This window comes from Euprymna scolopes, chromosome 19 (genome assembly GCF_053919585.1).
Source record: "Euprymna scolopes isolate OS-2025 chromosome 19, ASM5391958v1, whole genome shotgun sequence".
Taxonomy (NCBI): domain Eukaryota; kingdom Metazoa; phylum Mollusca; class Cephalopoda; order Sepiida; family Sepiolidae; genus Euprymna; species Euprymna scolopes.
Genome location: NC_136500.1, coordinates 95,721,323 through 95,745,915, shown reverse-complemented (window position 1 = coordinate 95,745,915; position 24,593 = coordinate 95,721,323).

The window sequence follows — 24,593 nt, the reverse complement described above, 5'->3', positions numbered from 1 at the left end:
TTATGAAATATTGGTTTAAAATTTTTTTGTTTTTTTGATCTTTTAAAGGTCGTTTTATATGCCGAAATATATATATATATATATATATATATATATATATATATATATATATTATTTTTTTTTTTTTTTTTTTTTTTTTGTAAAAATCTTTTTGAATTGTCGGGTTTGTATTACTGTACACATAGATTCGAAAAAGTTGTCAAAAAACAAATATATAACAAATAAATGTTATCAAAGGCAAGATAAATTACTTTTCTACTAAACTGGATATAATTTTCGTGTTTTTATTCAATTTAACATGTTTATTCAGCTCGAAAAGCATACTGTTTACCGATGTATTGGAAAATTCAAAATGGCGGCCGACTCTCTCTTTAACACGGTAAGTTCGGAAAAAGGTGTTATAAATAATAAACTAGAGAAAATGCTGTTAGAAATTCGCTCAATATATGTTACCGTGACATAACTTGACATATATTTTTTAATAGTATTGTTGCTAGTTTATTATTTATAACACCTTTTCCCGAACTTACCGTGTTAAAGAGAGAGTCGGCCGCCATTTTGAATTTTCCAATACATCGGTAAACACTATATGCTTTTCGAGCTGAATAAACATGTTAAATTGAATAAAAACACGAAAATTATATCCAGTTTGATAGAAAAGTAATTTATCTTGCCTTTGATAACATTTATTTGTTATATATTTGTTTTTTTGACAACTTTTTCGAATCTATGTGTACAGTAATACAAACCCGAATTGTCTTATCAATTGGAATTGTTTATTTTTTAAAACTTAGAATGCAAGGAATATATTATTAACAAGACCATGGAGTCAGTCCAGTCGAAATGAAACATTTTCTTTTATTATTTGATTGTACCAAAATTACTTAGTAAACTGAAGTGGAAGCTAAGCTTCCACTTCAGTTTACTAAGTAATTTTAGCAAGTGTGGAACATGTAAAATACCTTGGATTTTGACCTTAAATAACAACTAATATAGATGATGTCGATAATAGTGTGGCGGAATTAGCAAAGATGTTTCACAGTTTTAATAGTTAAATAGCTTTCATTTACAAGCTCAAAGCTGATTGGCACAGGCACACAGCTTACCTCCTGGCTTCCCAATCGTACATCATGTCTCAAGCGAGTTGAGCACGTGACAAAATAAATAAAAAGATTGAACCCAAACATTTCACTCTCTTTTCCCTCTCTTCCATACTTGAATCCAGAACTGACAACACGTGTGCAACAGTGCTCCATCGGAGGCCTGTTGGCACTAAAAAGATGATAAAATCCATCGCAACTTAATGAACATACTCAACATTTAAACATTCTTTCAATTTCTTTCTAATAATATAAAAACCAATGCACACTCTCTTTAATAACTTTTAATTATGAAAATATAATTCACATAAGTGAGCAGAGAAGTTTTGTTACAATATTTCCAACCCATGCGATGCATGGCACTAAAATGGTTGACATTGGAACTCTTCTGTATCTCAACTAAAGACTCTCTCTTGCTCTACAAGAACTCTTAATATTCACGAAGATTCTATTTTTTTTTATTGCTGTAATCTTCTGTTCCTAAACAAATATAAAATATCTCTTGTGTGAATGTATGCCTCTTTGTTTTGTTTTGTTCTTTTCATGTAACATGTCTCTTATCTTTCTCTCATTACGAATACCACCCCCCTGGAGATTTGACAAATGGTGACCCTTCCCCAAAACGACCTCAATAATAGTTATGCCATAAACTTACTTAAAATTGTAAAGTATGTAAAGCATGTGTAGGGAAAAGGGTTTTTTTTGACTGATGTCCGAATTTGTGACAGTGATGAGAGCATAGGCCAAAACTCTTCTACTTAACAAGAAAAACAACAAAAAGAAAAAGACATCAATAAATAGCAATAACTCAGTAACAAATTCTAAAACTCAAAATAAGAAAATTTATTTAACCAAAGTAGTTTATATTTATATATGGGAGATGTGTAATTTGTATTAAATCCTGTATATTCATGATCATAAGTATGAAGGGAAATGTGCATTTTATATAAGACAAAAGTTAAGTTCAGAATTATAATCCAAGTGAAAAAATAATATTTGTGTAAATGTAAGGGTATTGGCTGGAAATCTTTTGTGACTGAGAAAATCTTTCGTGACTGAGGAAATTGTTATTGTCAACATATTTCATGAAGAAACACTGCGAATGAAGGTATACCAGTAATGTAAGAGTTTTGCGAGGAAAAATATTCATTCTTTGTTGTTTATGTGAGCTTCATTGGTAAAAGATTGAGTAATTTATCCATGGCAGCTGGAGCTTTTGGTATTCTTTGCGGTTTTACGTCTTTTAGATGGAGTTAGACACATGTGATAATCATGAGTAGTGGCGAAGTAACTCACGGAAACATTGTCCGGAACTGATTTGGTTTTGGTGTGTCAGGCCTTTTATATTGATTTTCTAGAATGTTCCAGCCTGTTCACTGTCTATATGCGTGAACAGACAAAAATATAGTCCCATGGATTTGTCACATCATAACCATGATTCTACACGCTGATAGAATTGTGTGGGCGAATGGTGAGAAAACCAAACTGTTCCTAAAATGAATAAATTCCGGCTGATTATTATGTAACGAGCGATTTGATTTAGCTAATTGCTACACATGTTTAAACTGAATAGTTTCCCTTGAACTAAACCAACTCACACATCTGGATGTTTTTTCACATGCAATATGAGGACGTCATTATTATTGTATGCAGTTAAATACTGGAATGAAGCAAATTTATGAGTTACCTTCCTCTTGTTTGTTCATTACAAATTGGCCATGAGGATTCAAACAAAGAACAACTTATGCCTACCTTCAGTCGGTTGGAATCGTTTGATAATTCAAGTGAAAAATAGACTGATGTATTGAACATCTGGAACACTTTTTCGAAGCAAACAGTATTCCCAGAGATATGGCTTACATGATGAAGAAGCGGGCTATTCTTTCATCAGTTTGTGGGAGCAAGATGTACAAAAAAATATCAAAATTATTAAATCCAAAGAAACCAAAAGACAAAGGATTTGATAAACTACTTCTGTGATCATTCGTATAACAAAATTTTATATAAGAAACCACCAACTGGTTGAGTCGATCCAAGACTATGTATCAGAGTTAAGAAGCATGTGCGAAGATTGTCATTTTGGAATGTTTTTACATGAAATGCTATGGGATAAACTCGTAGTAGGTGTAAACAATGACAACACTCAAAGGAAACTACTTGCAGAGAGAGACACAACCACCTTCAATGAAACCCTCAACATAGCGGTCAACATGGAATCTGTTTCCAAACATTTACAAGATATTCAAACAAAAAAATGGAAGTTTCAAAATCTTTGCACCACCATGTAAGCAGACCAAAAAAGTAAAACAGGAACCCAGACTAGAGGAAGAGTTGAAAGAAGAGTGTGCCTGTTGTGGAGCAAAGACAAAAAGCAAGTAAGTGCCCTATTAGATATGCCATGTGTCACTACTGTAAGATATGAGGACACATGTTAAATGTTTCAAATTAAACACAAAAAAGAAACCTGCCAATATTGTAAAAAAAGAAAAAGAATTCAGTGAGGCAAATAGAAGTGGGAGGCGTGAATTGAAATAATTCAGAGGAAGTTTGTATCATAAATAGAATCAGCGTGCCACTGGAAAAAGTGGACCCCTATTATCTAGATATCAAGACAAGAGGGTATCTATGTGTTACATGATAAAGGGCTGTCCCCTTTTCATGTAAGTAAAAAATGGGGAATTAGTTAAATGTAAATATGAAATAGGATAGTCAAGGATTCGAACTTGTGAAGCTAGATTTGGAATTAAAAATTCCAATCATAAGTTAAAATAAATACAGAATGTTATTGAAATAAGGAATGTAGAATCGCAATTGTTTAGCTCACACAAAATAGTTAGATATCTGTTTATTGGAAAGGAATGTAATAATGAAATTTGCGTCTGTGAAAATTAAAATAAGGAATTTAATCGTCAATTGAAATTGTAAACATATTTTGTAAAGAGGTTATTTGAAAAATAGGTTACTAAACTCTAGGTCATGTCAAGTTTGGCAACATGACGCATGTCATCCAACGTGCTTTATGAGCACATGTTTAATCATGCGATGACGTGACGAGTTTTCAATATAGGTAGAGTTTTAGATGCAGTCTGGGAGAAGAGTTGGGGATAGGGAGCCGAGAGAGAGAGGTCAGAGACGGCTGCTGACGTCAAACCTTGGAAGCGAAAGGTTAGAGAAGAAAAAGCCATGTAAAGAAACTTGAATTCCTCAAGCGAAATCATGGACCGGTCATGAAATAAAGGACGTCATCATCTTTGTGTATCTGCGTCTTCGTGTTGTGATTCAACATAAAAGGTATTGTCCATTTATATTATAAGAACTTTGTGAAAATCATCATCTCAAAAATAGGTAAGAAATATATGTATCAATATTTATAGAAACACTCCCGTACATTCAGAACTGTCAAAAGTATAAATGTCAATCTCTCGGTCTATCTATCTATATATCAAATCTCCTCTCATTGAATTACATGCGGGTCTCTCTCTCTTTAAATGAACATCCTAAGACAATATGAACATCTCACAACATGCAACACGAACACTCTTAAGACTGTCTCTAGATAAAACACTAAGACTTTCTAATACTAACATGAGCAACAATACAAATATATACGCCATCTTAATAATAACCCATTACATAACATATGTAGCATCTGTAACGATAATGGGATTGCAAACGTGGGGTAAAAAAAAAAAAACAATAAAAAGTTGCTGGAACCCTCAAAAGTATGTATGGAAATTGCATTCATGTGGTAGGACAGATGAAAGTTCTAGTGCAGTTAGACTAGACAATCGTCGGTTGGAATTACCATTAATTGTGGTGGAGGAGAGTTGATGTTGCTGTGATCCAGCCAACCAATTTCATTTTGTCATCATAGTCTCTGGCCAGAAGTTGGGCTGTCTTTTCAGCATGTGGAAATCCTCATGTGAAGGGCATCTCCTTGCTTGTGAAATGCACGCTATTTGTGACAATCAGCATTGTCCATAGACACGAGGCAGGTAGGCTGGTTGTGGTTGATATTGCTGTCAAACATATTGTATTTTTTTTCGGGTCATTATGGTTCACGTGCTAGCTCCACTTGAAAGACGATCTCCTTTTTTTGGATCTCAATGCATTTATCCCATGTCCGAAGCACATAATCTTGATGGGAATTAACCACAGAATAAACAAGGTAAAAGGGGGAGCTAGAAAGATTGGAGAGATGCAAGACCAACCTGGCTGACCTGATGATTAGTTGCAATCTGGTTGACAGGTTTCATGTCGATCACTCAGGGTGGAAGATGTGGATGTGAGCCAATAATGTTCCTTCCTACCTCAATACCTATTTGAACAAGATGATAGTTAGAAGAGGTGTCATAGATTGTCTATCACGTCCTGCATTCAGTTGGCGAGGATAAACTATTTATGGCTTGTTTGAAATACAGAACAGATCTAAATTAGTTGGATACTGGAAGTTGAATACCTCCTTGCTGGAGATACAAGACTTCCAGGAAAAACTAGCATTATTTATCCAAGAGACTTTAGTGGGGGCAGTTACCTGGAGTAAGTGATGACTTAGTTTGAAAACTAAAATTAGGAATTTCTCTATCAAATACGTTCAGCAGCTCACACTATGAAGAAACAATTATAAGAAAAACTAGCCTGGGCAGTAGTCAAGAACTAACTAAGCAGAACCTTTGACATGAGGCTAGTGAACATTATGAAGGTTAGCCTAACAAAAGTGTTCAACGAAGCATTGAAATCCAGTTTCTAGGCATGGCTCAGAAAGATATATCACCAGTGTCAAGCTACCTGAATGGATGTACCTTGGAATTTACTTGAGAGATCTGCAAGGGATTTCAGGAGCAATTTACACAACAACCTGATCTCCCTGTACAAGACAGGTGACAATTTGGCCGACTTCTGCCACTTCAATGCAGCTAGAGCAGCTGGTTGTAGAGGCAGGGTGGCAGAGCAGGAGGTCTTGACTGAAATTGGTTTTCCCTATGAACTGTATTTGAGGCTGTTGCACATGTTTATACCGATTCTGATGTATGTGTTCAACCATTAGTTTGATGAGGGTTTTATTCTGGGTCAATCACCAAGGCAATGATCACATTGCTGAGGAGGAGGGGCAGGCATAGTAGGAAAGAACTAGATGACTACGGGCCCATAACTCTGCTGAACTCAAAGGATTCTGGCCAAGATCCTATCAAATCGGTTGCAGGTTATTATTGGAGATTTAATCGAACCTAAGCAGAACTATGCTGTGAAGGGGAAAGCAATTCAGAACAAGTTGCATCTGATCTGTACGAGACCAGAGGGAGGGATAGAAGACGATGTGGAAGCCGCACTAATCAACTTGGATCAGTCCAAAGCTTTTGACAGATGTCGACCATTGCTTCCAGGCAATGGATCTCTGTAGTGTATCACGTGCTGACGACAATATTACAGGTCGATGGAAAACATTCAAAATCTTTTGCTATCTCCTGATTGGTATATCAGGGCTGTCCACTGTCGCCCCTGTTTTACGTCCATGCATCGGAGGTTATACTTGGCAAGCTATAGCATGGGGAGGCAAACTCAGTCCTTTGTAGAATTGCTTTGCCCAATGGAACACTGACCAGAGTCTCAATGTTCATTGATGACATCACCATATTTTGTGCTGTGCTTCCAAAATACTGAGATAGTGACACATTACAAAACGATCACTGAGGCCAAAATCAACTGCCGGAAGTCGGTCAGTCTGAGATTGGATGTGTGGAGCAGTGTCGCCACCTTTCTGATGCCTTTCAGCTGGATGAATGGCCCAGTTCAAATACTTGGCATGTGGTTTGGACTGGGCCTCCAGCTTGAAAATAATTGGTCGGAGGTACAGTCAAAAGTCCAAGCATCAGTCAATTCTTGGCTTTGATAGAATAGAGTGGAGATGCCGAGAGGCTGGCTTTACGAAGTGAAGACATTTGCAATCTATAGCACCTTTCACAACCTCATCCTCGATCATTCGATCAAGGGTCATCATAGGCGAAGGGGCAATATACAATTCTTCAGTGCCAAGCAGTGTTCAAGAAGCTTCCATGGTCCAGCAAAGAACTCTATAGGAGATTAGTGAGTGGGGTTGCAAACGATCTGCTTGTTTAGTAGTTGGGGTTGTTGGAAGAGGAGATCCTCTTTGAGCAGAGTTAGGTGCCAGGTTCAAGTCATCTCAATAACTCTGAGTTTTCCTTGACCTGGCGATTGACCTGGAATGTGCTTAATGCCATGCAACACAGTTACAGATTAGTGGATTTGTCTGGGGTGTCCACATTGCAGGACTCCTGCAGAAGAAACGCCAGAACATGCTTCATTTACATGAGTGAATTTTCATATTCCGAAAAATGTAATAAAATGTTGCCTGGGTGGCAACTCGCGTGATGTATGCAAAGAATAGTTTAAAAAATTATAAGGTAGAGTGACAAAGTGACTGCCCACATTTTTAAATGGACTTGTGCCTAATATATTTTATGATTATTTTATCATTATTGTAAAATTTTCTAAAATGAATAACTTTTCCAACATTAGTACTTTCATAGTGTTTCTTCATATCTTAGCTGACAATCAATCCATCTCATTAATCCTTATTTTCGAGTGGCTTTTGGTGTTGATAAGTGGTTACCCAATGGAAAAAAAATGCTGATAAAAATCTAAAAATAAGCTGAGATTAAAAAATAAACATAAAAGAAATGCTGAAAATTTTACTTGAGAAAACTGAAAGTTGCCACCTTGAAGTAAAAAATATTTTTAAATGTCAGTTTTTTGTACCATTACAGCCAAACACAACACAAATGGCTGAAAACCTATATTGCTATTCTACAATAAATAAAAAATAAAAAATTAAATAATAACTTTTTGTTTGTTATGAAAATGCACTGAGAGTATATGACCATTGGAGTATTCACCTCCAAAAATGCTGTTAGAAGAATGCTAAAAAAAAAAAAAATGCAGGATACTCCTTCAAAACAATTCATCACTATTTATATAAAATTAAGTATGTTTATATTTACATGTATAGTATTTACTCCTAAATTAATTTATTGATCATTGCGAATTTTGGAACACAGCTGCTTTGTATAAGCGGTTCAAATATGGGCTATATTTAGTTTAATTTAGTTTTATGCTGAGGAGATGGAAGACCTTCATGAAAATTCAGATATTTCCGATTTTTACTGGCATTTTTAAGAATAGATACAAAATATCGATTCAAAAAATATTCTTAAATTTCAGTTTTTTGGGAATATTTTAAAGGATTTTTAAGGGGCATACTAACAATCTCACATTTGAAAATTCAAATATTTCAGATGTGCATTAAATTTTATCCATAATCATTAGACATGAATTAAATAAGATTTCCTAGATTTTAATCTTTTCTTAGGGTCTCTTAAGCTTAAGCTTAAAATGTTAGATATCTAGAATCAAAATCATGTAATGAATTTTGATCAACATTGGAATATCGTTTCTAGATGTAAAGTTACATAGCATTCATTTTAATCACCATAAAAATGTTGCAAAACTGTTCTGTGTTAGGAATTAATTTTACCTATCCTGGGATGGTGTCCTAGTTATTGCATATAAGACCATTATATTTCATGATTTTTGAAAAAAAAAATGAAAGTTACAAATATTTTATATTCTAGCATTTATGGCCATGTGTTTGGATATATTTTTCCTGTCCGTGAGGTCGCCATTTAGCGTGTTGTATTGCGATGGATATCCGACTGCTACTTGGAATGCACCTAATGAATACAATATCAGAGTTTATAAAGGCCATGCAAAAATGAACAGCCAGTCAAACTATGTCTAATAATTTTAAATAAAGAACTATCTCATTATGAATTTCTCATACATGGCTAAAACAAATTTTCTTTTCTTCCTGACCAGAGAGCACATTTACTAATATTGGGAGAAATAAATTCAAGGGAGATAATTATACCTCAATGAACAAAAAATCATAGTAATTTGAATAGAACATGTGAAAAAATGGTTTGTTACATTGAATTTTTTTTTTAATATGGATATATTTTTTTATATAAAGAGTGGTGTTTTCACCTTTTTACATGTTTTAATTGATACTAGCCTGTGTGCTCGGCATTGTCCGGGTGTTTGGAGGTGTGTGTTGAGCAAAAAATAAAAAGTGGTAGTAGGCAAACAGGCAGGCTTGAACCTGTACCGTGAAGGTGAAAAAGAATGCGAAAAAAGACGTGACACTGTTGCTGTTGCCAACCGGAAGTGGCAAAGGTTTAAATTAAGGCTAGTCAATCGAAAAGAGGTTATGACTTTCGAAAATACTGGTGGAAAAAGCAATCTGTTCCTGTAGAAAAGTGCCCAGTTGAGGGTGAAGGAATTAATGTTTTTAGCCAATTTTTCGATATTTGTTGTCCGAAGATTCGTGCTTCAGAATAATACTGATCTCATGAAAATCCGTTTCCTCTGTCGAAATTTTTAGGCAGACATACATACATACATACATACATTTGAGATTTACATTATAGACTAGCGGGGGGTACCCGGCGTTTCCTGAGTGTTTAGAGGTGTGTGTGTTCGGGCTGGGGGCGGGGGAGGGGGGTAATCAAAACATAAGAATAAGCGAAGTAAATATTTTTAAATATTAAATATTAAATTATTAAATATTTTATATAAAAAAAATGTTAAAACTTTTAAAAAATCGAAAAGAACACAAAAAAACTAACCTAAGGCAAACGAACAATGTTAAATGTAAAAATTGGAAAAACAAAAACAAAAAAGAAAACGCGAATGTGATGGAAAAAGAAAACAGAAAAACGAACGTTAAAACTCCTTTAAAAAATCTGAAAAATAAAAACAAAAAAAAACATAGAACGTGAAAAATGGCTTTGATAACCCTGCTTCAATATTAAAATTTTTAAAATTGAAAAAAAAAGGAAAAAAAGACACCTCACACCACGATTCAAACTTATAACCTTTAGATAATGACCCCGCCCTCAAAGCAACTGAGCTAAGACAACGTTGACGAAATTTGGTCGTTTTTTTTAATATTTAAACTAAATCATGTTCTGACGTCACTTGCGCATGCGTAGTAGCGAACTTGTCATGAGAGGACGGTTTTTGCTGACCTCTCTCTGTACAAAACTGATGATTTTAGGGTGAAAGAATTAATGTTTTTGGCCAATTGTTCGATATTTGTTGGGCGAAGGTTCGAACTTTAAAATGATACCTATCTGGCGAAAATCCGTGACCCGTGTCGAAAGTTTTTGCGAGACATACAAACGCACATACATACATACATACATACATACATACACACATTTTTGCTTTTATATATATAGACTAGCCTGGGTGCCCGGCATTGCCCGGGTGTTTGGAGGTGTATGGTGAGCAGCAAAAAAAAAAAGTTGTAGTAGGCAGGCAGGCTCGAACCCATGACGCAAAGGTGGAAAAGAAAGTGGAGGTGTGTGTAAGGATATTGGTTGAGCAATAAAAAAAATAGGAAAATTGCAAGCGCAAAGGAAAACAAAAATTGGAGTAGTAAGCAGGCTCGAACCCGTAATCTGCTTGAGGAAAAAAAGGTGAAAACAAAAAAATGGTCTTACGGATGGACCTACTGTGGTTGTAACGTCACGGGCAGTCGAAATAATTCGTTTTATGCGAAGTTGAGGGTTGGATGACTTGCAAAAAACGTCAGCAAAAAAAAAACGACCCTTCCTGTAGAAAAGTGCCCAGTTGAGGGTGAAGGAATTAACGTTTTTTGGCAAATTTTTCAATATCTGTTGTCCAAAGGGTCGAGCTTCAAAATGATACTGATCTCATGAAAATTCGTCGCCTCTGTCGAAATTTTTAGGCAGACATACATACATTTAAACAGACAGGTGACATTTTCCTCCTTGTAAGACATTCAAAACAAGAACTCATTTTCTTTATGATGAAACACATTACTGCAAAATTGCTTATCTGATGACTACAAATTGGTTGTTTTCAAATCTAATGTCAATAAATTCTTATCCTATAAGTAATAATCAGTTCATATCAATGTTAGTAATTCCATGGTCTCCATTATCTTTTGGTATCTGTCTTATTAACCCTTATCCTTGAGTGTTTTTTTGTTTTGATAAGTAGTAATCCAATGGTTAAAAAATAAAAAAAATGGCACTAAATTTGGCATGAAGAACTCTTGCTGAATCAAAATCATTCTACTACTACTTTCTCACTCTCACTCTCTGTCTCTCTTTCTCTCTCTTTATATATATATATATATATATATATATATATATATATATATATATATATATATATATATATATATATATATATATATATATATATAGTCTAAAGAAACTTTGAATAAAAAAATGCAAAAATAAAAATAAAGAATGCAGTTTAGATTCCTGGAAGGCGTTGCGAACCAGGATAAAATAATCTTAACTCACTACAAAAAAAATAATGGAAAGAAGGAAAAAACTCAATTGCTGAATAAAATAAACATGTCGTTTATTTTCTGTTGAAAATAAATGGTTTAGGTGGAACATGTGTTCAGTTCAGTCGTTGGCGACTATGCGTGTGGAAAAAAAGGAATAAAGTAGGGGAAAGAGAAATGGCAGTCCAGCATGTAGAAAAAGAAAAGAGAGAGGGTTGACCTCAGTAAAGCTGCACGTGCATGTTGGCAGTCGGCCACGTGGAAGTGTCTTCAGGCCATAAGCTGTGGACGCGAACTTGTCTGGTTGATGGACCAAGGCAAAAGAGAAAAAAGAGAGGAAGTTGAATGTTGTTGTTGACTTTTATACCAGGGTCAGTGTTCTGACTGCGCATGTCTGGATTTCACTTAAAAGGAAGTAACGTCACCAATGTGTGCATGTTTGTGCGTGTGTGAGCGTACATGTGTGTGTATGTGGATGTGTATATATGTGCGTGTGTGTGCGTATGTGCGTGCGTACATGTGGGTGTGTGTATTTGAGGAAAAAGAACATGTTCGAACAAAGTAAAAAAAAATTAATTTTAACCTATCGCAGACTAAGCACCTATATAATCCGATTTCTAAAAAGTTTATAATGACCAAAGAGAATTCATTTATATACGGATGAAGAAAAAAAAAAGAAAAAGGTCTTAACTAAAATTGTTAAATAGTAATAGACTTAGCACTTGCATAAGCCGATTTCGCAAAAGTCTTCAATTTTAAAACAGAATTTAACTACATAAGGATGAAAAGAAAACCTTTACTAAAATTTGGTAAATAGAAAACGGGGATCATGAGCTGCTTACCATGTAGCTGTTTCGGAGATTTAACCACAGGACAGCTGTTAAATACATGGCTCTCCAGTGGATAATACAACTTTCCCAATAAGAAAATGTAAAATAATACGGTTACTATTTTTACTAATATATGAAAAAAAATAGATAAATAAAATATAAAAAGATAAAAAGATAAACTATTAATAAGTAAGTTTCAGATTACAAGATCCGATCTGCGAGATGTTAACTATATATATATATATATATATATATATATATATATATATATATATATATATATATATATATATATATATATATGTAGTAATTTAGGTTAAGAATGTATTCATAGGATAAAAATCTAGAGAATTTCCACCGTATTTGCATAATAGTGTTCAATAATAAATAGTGTTATTTATGTTAACATTCATTTCTGCATACATGTAACAAACTTCGCTACACTGGTATGACAATATTTCAATCTGTAGTTATTAATAACTAAGATATCACCAGACAAAGGTTGGTCTTTTCTTTAGGCGTTCATAATGAAAATATGAACACCTAAAGTAAAAGATAGATTTTTTTGTTTGATAAGATCTTAGTTAATAAAAACGACAAATAAAAACATTGTGATGCCAGTGTAGCAGAGCCTGTACATCTCTGCCTATATATATATATATATATATATATATATATATATATATATATACTTCAGAATAATGTAATGTAATAAATCTACTGGTATGTAAATCCAGATATTATCTGTCTTGTACCTTGGAAAATTTATGATACGCATTGAATCCTTTTACCTCCTTGCTACCAAATACTCTCACTTTAGGATTTACCATTCAATTTGGATATGAAGTTAAATATCCTTTACATTCTGAACTAATTTATAACAAGTAGTTAATAAAACATATTAAAAAACACTTTGAAAAAGACTTAAAAACTATTTAATTTTAAAAAGGAAACACTAAATAAATGGATAGTCCTTAATCTGCAGAGTTTCAAAGAAATACTTTCCTTCTCGTCAGAGGGTAGGATTTAGCAAAATGCAGGATTGGATTTTGCTTGCAAAAGTATTAAATGAAACTACAAGTAAGTCATAGATCTTACTTGATAACAAAAAGTGAAGCAGAGGGAATAGGGTGAATAAAGAAGTGATTTCACGTGAATGGATAGTCTGGTGAATATATATATATAGTGTCTTCAGTAAGCATCTGCCTCGAACACTGCTAATACTGTGTGTGTTTGTCCATCGAAACGACGAGGACCATCTGATCATCCTGTAGGGTAGGATGGGGGGAGTCATCATCGGTGAGTACGGATATGGCTGATAAGCCCAATCTTTGCTTGAAAAGTTCTATTGCAGTGGGAACAGGGAATCATAGCAGATGTTGAGGGTTTCAAAATATTGTCCTTCCTGTCCTTTCTGTGCTTCTCTGCAGTAACCTTTCGGTAACTTTCATATTTGCAGGCACCGTCAGAGTGTCTTTAAATCGTTTTCTTTGGCCGCCATGGGAGCGCTTGCCATGTTGGAGCTCAACAAACAGAAGCTTCTTGGGTAGTCTGTAGTCTGGTATGCAAGCTACATGACCAGCCCAGCGAAGCTGGACCTTCATCAGGATAGTGGGAATGCTTGGGAGCCTAGCATGAGGTGAGGATTTCTGTGTCTGGTGTCCTTTTCTGCCAGCCTATGTCAAGCAGTTTCCTCAGTCTGGTGGTGTGGAAGTGATTTAATTTTCTAACGTCCACGACTCACATCCATAGAGTAAGGTGATGAATATGACAGCTTTATAGACTTTGATCTTTGTTATGGAGGTGATGCCTTTTCTGTCTCATGCATTTTTGTGGAGTCTGCCAAATGCAGTGCTTGCTTTAGCGAATCTGGTGTTGATTTCATCGTCAATGACTACATTGCGGGAGAGCGTACTGCCAAGGTAGGCGAACTTGTCAACCGCATTGAGTCTTTGTCCTCAAATTGAAATGTTGGGTTCTGCATATGGTTTTCCCAGAGCAGGCTGATGCATCACCACAGTCATCTTGGTATTGTGAGACCAAAATTTTCACAAGCCTCTGAGAATATGTTTGCACTGTGTTGCATGCCTGCCTCAGAGGTAGCGTTAAGGGTACAATCATTAACAAACAAAAGATCATTTACAGTGTCTGATGCAACCCTAGATTTAGCTTGTAGCCTCCTGAGGTTGAAGATTGATCCATTAAATCTGTACCCGATTCCAATGCCCACATCAGTGTCTCCGAAGGTATCCGTCAGCATCGCAGAGAACATGAGGCTGAACAGAGTGAGAGCCAAAACACACCCCTGTTTCACTCCATTTGTGACTTAAAAAGGGTCAGAGGTTTCCTCACGATCTTGCACTCTGGCCATCATTCCGTCATGAAACTGACGTATGATGGCAATGAATTTTCTAGGACACCCATACTTTGCCATTATTCTCCAGAGACCTTCTCTGCTTACATTGTCAAAGGCTTTCGTCAGATCAACATAGGTGGAGTAAAGGTCTACATTTTGTTCTTGGCAATTTTCTTGGAGCTGCCTGGTGGCAAACATCATATCAGTAGTACCACGATCCTTACAGAATCTACATTGGCTCTCTGGCAAGAGGTCTTTTACCAGATGGACTATGAGCCTGTTCAGCATTACTCTGGCCAGTACCTTGCCTACAATGCATAGCAGGGATATTCCCCAGTGGTTGTCTTTATGCTTGTATAGATGTATGATGGAGGTATCTTTGAAGTCTTGGGGAAGTACCTCCTTCTTCCAGATGATGTGGAAAAGCTGATGGAGTTTTCAGTCAGGGTCTTGCCGCCCTCTTTATATATCTCAGCTGGAATAGAATCTGAGCCAGGCGCTTTCCCAGTGGACAGCAGGCGGATTGCTTTCTCAGTCTCTTTGAGGGTTGAGAGTTCATCCAATTCTTCATTTATCGTAATTTGAGGGAGGCAGTCAATAGCCTGATCACTGATGGTAGAGGGACGCTTTAGTACACTTTTAAAACCTCCGCCCATCTTCTCAGGATCACGTCTTTGTCAGTGAAGAGAGTGGATCCGTCTGCACTGAGGAGAGATGATGATTTGGATGGAATTGGACCATAAATTTCTTTGAAACCATCATAGAAATTCTTCATGTCGTTCCTATCTGCATATATTTGAATTGCGTCTGCTTTCTTGCTTAGCCGAGAATCATGCATGTGTCTGAGCTTCAACTGAACGTTGCTACACAAACTCTTCCATATGTCCTTCTTTCGTTTGGAGGATGGATCTTCGATATGGGTTTTGCATGCAGAATGTTTCTCCTCTAACAACTGGGTAATCTCCAGGCAGTTCTCATCAAACCAGTCCTTGTATTTCCTGGAGACTGGCCCTAGACACTCCATGGCTGTGCTGTACACTGTCTCGCAGATTGTCTTCCATGCTGTTTCCACATCTCGGTTGTCTATTTCAGTAGGTTCAAGGCGCTCTGACAGAGTTTCAGAGAAAAATTTCTGGACAGTTTTTATTTTCAATTTGTTGATATTAAATTGTTTTGGAGCTCTCTTTCCTTGAGGTTTTCTCTTTGGTTAGATTGAGTTTAGCCACTGTCCAACACTCGGCTCCACACATGGCCCTAGTGATACGTATATCCCACCTGTCCCATTTCCTGATGATGATATAATCAATCAATTGAGCGAGGTTGCATCCATGATGTCCCTTTGCGAATAGGGAGGTGAAACACAGGTCATGCTCAGAGCAGGTTTGAAGGAGAAGACCATTGCTATTACATTTTCCAAAACCATGTTTTCATATAACACCTTCCCAAGCAGCATTGTCACAGCCTACTCTTGCATTAAAATCACCAAATATGATGAGTTTGTCTGGAGTTGGTGTTGCACCTATGATGTTATTCAGGTTTTCGTAGAACTTGTCCTTGATGTCATCAGGGTTTGTCATCATAGGAGCACTGACAAGAGTAGCAAACTTCTTTCCATTTGAGAGAGGGAGTCTCAGTGTCATTAGACGGTCATTCACTCCTTTTGGAGGTCCAGCCAGTTTACTCACAAGCACATTTTTCACCGCAAAGCCAACTCCTGCCTCACGCCTTTTGGAGTGGCAGAGTTCTCTTTTGGACTGGCAGAGGACCTGAGTCCTCTGCCAGTCCAAAAGAAGGTGTAGCTCTGACTTCTTTCATTAATTTCACCTTCACCTGCCAGTCTTTATTCACTTAGAGCAGCAATGTCAATATTGTACCTGGCGAGTTCGCCTGCAATGAGTGCAGTGCGTCTTTGTGGTCTGTCTAGGTTATTTTTGTCTAAGAGTGTACAAACATTCCATGTCACAATCTTGGTAGGTATTTTTTTCTTTATTCGACCGCATTATTAGGGTTCCCATTGACCACGATAAGCCAGCCAGGATAAAGTAGAGTGGACAATGTTTGGGGCACCTTTTCTAGCCCATTCTCCATGCTACAGGGGTGAGCAGTGCTGTCCTAAAGAGGGCTGCTCAGACACTCAGATGGCAGCCAAACTCCATTTCCGCTCCTGTTAGTGAAGAGCGACCCTATGGCTTAAGCCGCCTGTGTTTAGGTTTGCGGCTACGACTTTCAGTATGCCCACACCTATCGTTTTGTCGCTTGCCAAAGGACTTGAAGGATGTTGGGGGGGGGGGATGATGGATGATATGCACTGGGAGTTTGTTTAAAGTGAAGCTGGTTTGCGCAGAGCCAGCCTCACTCTCTCATCCCAAACCAGCCTGGTCCAGCGGCAAAACAGGGTCGAGACAGCTGGAGGCCAGGTAGGGATGCAGGAGCTGTCGGAAGGAGACAAGTATGCCAGCCAACCGCCTATGGAGCTCCACTCCGAGGTCCATGGCCGAAGTCCTCTTCTTTGGTGGTTCGCTCTGGTCATGGATACATGGAAGTTACTCTAAACAGAGTTCAGTCTTGGCCATTAGTCCAGTGTGGTGAACTCTCTGCCCAACAGTGCTGCACCAGCACCGTCCCCTCACAAGGTTTGGCAAGTCTGCTGAGACCAGTACTCAGGATATAGCTCTTGGAGCTGACATGTGAGAGATTTAGGAAATACGTGAGGACCAGTGACCCCTGTCCGTCCTGTTGGACGCAGCAGCTAGGTGCTACCTCTACCAGAGCTCCCTATACCCTACTACTGATACTAATAAATACTCATAGCAACTAAGAGTATTGGATATATTCCGTAAATTGAGTATGAAGGCCTAATGTGATGCCGAATGTATTATAGGGGTAAAAAGGAACAACAACAACAACAAAAACAACAACAACAACAACTGCATTTTATGGGGGCGGGGTAAAATTGCACCAAATTTAACATGCGAGTCCTTCATGTGCTGACAGTATTAAAATTAAGAATATTAACGTTAATGAAGCATTAATACCCTTAATAGCTGGAGTAAGACTAAAAACGCCCTTTTGGATGACTTTTTTGGCTAGTATTCACAAATCAAGTGAAAATGTCCCATTCTCATTATTTACTTGACACAAGGGCAAAGTTTGACTCAAGATCGGCTTTTTTGTGTAGGGGGAAAAAAAAAAAAAAGGATTGAAACAAAATTAAAAATTGCTCTAGCCTAAAATGATTTCTCTTTCACAAACAGAGGACAAAAAGGATGAAGTAATGTCAAAACAGTTACTACTTTGTTCTTAGTCAAAAGACAAAGGAATCTCCTAATATAACTAAATTTAAGTTCCTAACCATGGGAGGCAATTCGGAAGATATCAAATTATTACTTCCCTTTGGAGGAAAAAAATAAAGAAGCTTTTTACTCAATCAATTATGATTAAAGTTTTCACTTCAAGTAATAATTCAGCTATTGATAATGTTAATAGTATGGCCATTCTACATTCATTATTTTGGTAATAGTGAATGTAATAATGACCATACTATTATAATTAATAAGTAAATTTTCATAAGGAAAGAAAATTACCCGTTTAAAATATTTGAAAAATATGACATCATTTTAAAAATCATTCAAAATTATTCTAAAGAAAAAATTGTGATTTCACAAACACAAAATCAATTCGATTTCACTTTATTTCTAATTTGATTTTTATAATTAATAATAATGAATTTTATTATTAGTTACTAAATTTGTCTTAACTAAAACCTTGTCAGAATTGGTTGCTTGTCATACTAGGATGGATAACTCTATTAAAATTGCCTCCCCTTGTGTAAATTATCATCTCTTTACCCGACTAAAAAATTATAAATTTGTAAACAAATATTTGTAAAGATAGATACTTATATTCAAACAAATTTGATTAAAAAATAAAAATTAAAGTTAACCTTAATCACAAGTCGATAACTGTTTATCATCCGTGGAAGGTATCAGTAGTCTTCAAAGTTTCTTTAAAACCTTTAAAACTACAAAAAAAAAAAAGAAAAGAAAAAAATTGTCTTTTATTGAAACATTATTTTGTCGGTAAGGCAATTAATCTCCCATATCGCTGAATAATTTTACTTACATAAACAAACAATAGTACCAATGTTCTTAAAGGGATCATCAGTTGTTTACCATGAAACACTGTGTTGGCGATTTAAAAACAAAACAGGATATTAAATCATGACATGCCAGCAATGCCCATCAAACACCAACTTCCTTAAACCACACGAACAAATTAATTTTAATACTGGATCTAGTTTGTTCCTCCAAATAAATTTAGGCTAGCTAATTCATGTCATTTAAAAAAAAAAAAAAACTAGCACTATTTTCCTTACCTTTCAGAAATATTTGCCCATATTATATATATATCAGGACAGCAAAAATGACAGAGTGTATGATTTGCTGAATGCACTCATCACACCAAAGGAGATTTCAAGAATAGATGGAGTATCCATAAAGACTATAATATAAAGAATAGAATGACTGTGAACAAAACTATTTCGAGGAAGTCTGGAAGTAGACAAATCAACAAAAAACGTACAAAAGGGTTTATTAAAGCTCTTAAATCTCAAACATTAAAGAATTTAGCCAAATCCATGAGAAAGATGGCAGTAAACTTGAGGTAGTTATCTACCATCATAATAAAAGAAATGAAATAAAATATGATTTTAATATAGGAATATGAATATAGGCTTAAAATTAATTTGTGTTTACATGTACATGCAAACACCCCAATAGATAATTTATGAGATATATATCTGTGCTGCTTGTTATTTGAGTCTCGTAAATTAACGAAATTGTATTCTTTTGTACTTAGTGATCAGTAGGGACTTCCAATGCTTGCTATAGAATAAATGACATCATCATATTGTGTATATTTTACAAAGCTGTTTGTAAGCATGGATGTAGGAAAAGCATAAAATATGAATAATGGAAGTAAAGTTTAATAATGAGAAAACATAGGAAGCCCGTTTTTACATTTGTATGTTTTTAAACTGAACATTTCGGAAGAATAAAATGTAAGTCATTTAAATCTTTTAAAAATCAATTATTTTCCTGAATGTTTTTCTTTATAGTTTAGCAGATTATATATACATTAATGAGAAGTTTTGTTTTTTTTGTTTTTTTTTCAAAACAATAATATTGACTTCATCTGCATTGTTTATATATGAATTTACAGTAAACAAAATAAATATATGACGTTAAAATTCTGAGGGAGTGTAATATATTTTCTTTAGATTTTATTAAATGAAATAGAGGTGGAGGGAACATCACATACAAAAAACAATTTTCCACATCCTCCTACCCACACATGCAATGGAAATATGAAATGTTAAGCAGTATTGGAAAATGCTAAAACCAATGTTTTTGTTTTCCATGAAGGAGATTGTACCCATAAAATGTGATATTCATCAGAAATATTTGGCTTTTGGTATATTTAATATGTAAACACCCCCATCATCACTGTATTTTATCAATAGATTTTTCTTTGGTCTTTTGTCAAGGAACATAGAATAGTATCTGTTCTCATGTTATCTTAGTTTATTGTGTCCTAAGTCAATGATGTTGAAATCCTTCTACACTTAAGCAATGATTTTTTATTTTTGTTCCAAAACGGTTAACTGTCGGTATAGATCATTTCATACCCTCCAAAACATTCTAGCAAAAGCCCAACAGTCAACCATGGTTCACCCCAGAATGTGCTGCTGCCATTGCGCACAGAAACCACTATTTCAATTGCTTCCAGCCAGTGGCGTAACATCAGTTTTTGCCACCCGGGGCGGTCGTAAAATTTGCCCCCCCCTGCTGGCATATAATTACCTGTTTTGCCCCCACCCGCTGGCATATCCCCCACCCACTGACATATGATTAGCTATGTGTCGCCCCCCCCCCACTGCTGAGATATGACAACCTGTTAAAACCTTCAAAATTCTGAAGAGAAAAAAACGTCTTGTATCCGTGTTTTTTTAAATCCGTGCATGTAATCGCTCAGTTTAAGCGCGAAATTTAAGAAATTTGTTGTTGTTAATAATGTTTCAATCCTTTTAAAAATAGTTTGTTTTTTTTAATAAATATATTTATGAATTGAAAATAAGGCTATAAATTTTTTTTTTGTGAGAGAACTATCGCAAGGCATCAAGTCAGTTGAAAATTTACAAACATACTTTTCACACTTTATTTTCGGCAAGTTATCAATAATTTTATAAAAATTCACTGTATTGAAAAGTTCCCTTTCTATGCAGAGGATTGCCAAGTCTGTAAGCCTTGTCTGGCTCATTTTTGATCAAAGGTAGTTTTTTTATGAACTTCAGTTTCGAGAAAGAGAGCTCACAGCTGGCAACGCTTATAGCTCAGGTAAGAAAAATGCGCAGCAAGATCACAATATTAGGGATGGAATCCCCAAGGTGATATCTCTGTATAAAGTTCAAAAGTTCAAGAGGTCCATTGATTTTGTCTTTTCCTGAAGCTTTCACAAAATACTGTAATCTCTTCCTTTCGGCAACGAATTTATCTTTATCTATATCTTTGTCAACTTCGCCAAGCTGACAATCATAATTATCATCAAGCAGATTTGGCGGTGTAAGAAAAGCATATTTACTTGCAAGATTGTGAACTTGTTGATATCTGCAAGATATTTCTTCAATCAACCTGTCTATGACAGACAGCATTTCCCGTTTCAACTCAGTACCAAACCCCAATGCTGCATCAGTCAATCGTTCACCAACCATTCGTTTCTTTTTGCGGATACGATGCTCCATGCTTATCCCCATTTCAGAGCAGAGTTTTTTTGACTTGTCTATTGCAGTGTCCACCATCTTTTCTCTATTCTAAAGAAGGCAATCTCTCAACACCGGCAGCCTGATAGAACGTTGTTGCAGACCCAGTCCCTTTTCTTGAAGATACTTCTGGGCATCATTGATTTCGGGGAGAATAATTTTCCAAAGGCTCAGAAATAAAAGAAACGGGAGCGACAATACTGAGTTAAGAATTAAAGATGCATCTGATCTTGTGGTTGCATTTTCTCTTTCTGTGAGCTGTTCCAGGGCAATGATGACTTTTTTTACTACAACATTTACAGCATCTGCTCGAGTACTCCATCTAGTTTCTATAGTCTGCTTGATACTTAGACTAGTCAGTGACCTGCCATAATAGCAGCATTGTCAAATGCCTGGCCAATATAGTCATCAATCTGAATCCCATCATTCTCCAGCTCAAAACCAGTTTAGAAATGTCCTCCGTGCTTTTACCTTTTGTTTCGATGAAGTGGAGAACCGACTCCTCCACTGTCATTTTATTTTTCGTCAATTTTTACATAGCGCAACACCTCACTCATCTGGTCCTTGTGAGATACATCAGGAGTGCTATAAAAAATTTGCAAAAATATTTACTTTCCTTGATCTGATCGATGATTTTACTTCTCACTTGCTTTGCCAAAATGCTCAAAAATTCATTTTGAATTTCTTGTGACAGATAAGCAATAGCGATTTTCTTTCCCAGGTTAACTTTCACCAAATGTTCATGGAGCACAGGGTCATACTTGGCCAATAAATTTACCAATTCTAAAAAATTCCCTTTGTTTTCTTGACCTCTGTCATCATTATATAACTGGTGACTCCATAGTACCAGATTCTGCTCCTCGAGAAACCTGATGATGTCCAGCAATTTAACTAGAATTTTCCGCCACTTCTTAGTTTCCTTCTCAATAAGATGTTGCTCTACTTTGTCAACTACCTTTCCTTCAGCAAGTCGGATCTCTACATCCTTCCAGTTGAGAAACGCTTGAGCATGAGATGTGCTAGCTTCATGTTCATATTTGTGTTTTATTTCCACCAATTCGTAAAACACACATCACCTGAAAACTCGACAGTCCAATTGAAAACAGTCTGCAGCAGAAGTAAAATAAGGCTTCTCTGGAAGGCGAATCCACCATCCATGTTCTCAACATTTTCTCACCGTTGTGCAATCCCCAATAGAACGATATTTTAGTTAGCTTTCTAACGTTGCCTTTTGTTTTTGTTCCTGGTCGAACTACTTCCTTGAATTGATGATCAAGGTGCTGTACAGTGGCAGATCCGTGCCGAACAAGCATAGCGCAAATTTTAAGATTAATCTCAACTGGCCATAAACCAACATCTGTAAAATCGGTTCTAGTGTATGTTTTCATGCCTTTCCAATTCTTTTGGTATGATTTTCAACTTTCGTTTTAGCTATTTCGACCATAGAAGTCTTTTCCACGAATTTCAATAGCATGCCTTTATTCTTTTTGCTTCCTCTTCTTTTGTTTTTTGCTTTTTACGGAATGCTGCACCATTCTCCTTCATTCTCTTCATTACGGTACCTTCTTTGAAAATTCATGCAAATATTCTGAAAAAAATTTAAAATTCTATTTTTTAAAATAGCACAGTATTTCTCTGCATAAGTACCTTCTTGTATTGTTCCGTACTAGTACCACAAAAGGTGATATATCCCCCTTCTCCATAAAATCATTTTTCTGAGATACCTTCCCCTAAAAATATATATATATATACATATATATATATATATAGAGAGAGACAGGTCACTAATGGGAACATTTATTTGTTGTAGATTTGATTTTTTACCACTTTTTCGAATCTTTCTGTATTGTAAAGCAACCCGCCCCCCCCCCAAATAATTAAAAGAATAATTAAATACTTTTCAAAGTATTTCCTTATTTAAGAAAATGTTATAGAAAAATACAAGGACTGGGCAATCTTGACTAAAGTCGTACGCAAGATGACGGCCGCGAACATGTAAAATATGGAACCAAATGCAAATTAAATATTTAGAAATTTAAAATGAATCGGAATCGGAAGCAGGAATCGTATTGGATCCGGAATTTAAGACAAAATCGGTAATTAAATCGGAATCAGGAAAAATTTGGAATCGTCCCATCACTAGTATATGCACATATATACATATAAATATGCATACATGTATACATATGTGTATACATGTATGCATATTTATATGTATATGTATACATATATATATATATATATATACACATCTATGCATATATACATATATCATCATCATCATCATGCAGATGCAGTCCGTCGGTCTTGATGATGACTAGTTGGGGCCTCAGTGCTTTATCCCTCAGTGTTGGCATAGTTTCACTCCATCGCCACAGGACTTCCCACCTTGGCTCCAAACTTGCTTGTGCAGTTTAGGTGCAGTATCTGTTGTGCATCAGATAGACACCCTCTGAACCTCCAATGCTCATGTCCAGTGGAGTGAACCCGCGACAACTGGCAGCAGAGGAGGCTGCAGCTTCTGGCTGAAAGTAATCTTAGTGAGGGAAACAGTTGCTCTATCATGTCCACTACTATGCCTTTTCTTTCTGGATGAGATTCCATAGCCTTTTAAGGAAAACTGCAAGGCGGCAGTAGGATTTGAAGTCAGAGTTCCCATCTCTTAGCCTTGTACAGCACCTTGATCATCAATTCAAGGCCCACAAGGCAGTGGTATTTGATTTTGGGGTTGGTTCCCCTAGTCTTCGCCCAACCAAGGGCACGCACAAGACAGGGTAGGGGTTGGTAGTGTGTCAGGGTGTGTCCACACATCAGTGGGCCATAACGCACTATCTCTGGGGTCTTCTACTACTCCGAGATCTACAAGTTTAGCCTGGGGTCGCAAGGCACCCAGTTACCATGTGTGGCCAACGTGGAGGCACTGTAAGAGTCTTGATGATGGAGAGGCTATGTACTGGCAGGGAAGACTTATGCATAGCTGCTCCCTTTTCACCACAAGGTTAGCCAGCAATGTTAGCTGGAAGCGAGAAGGCATGCAAGTATGAACTTAACACTAACTTATACCTAACACACTAGACGCATCACATCC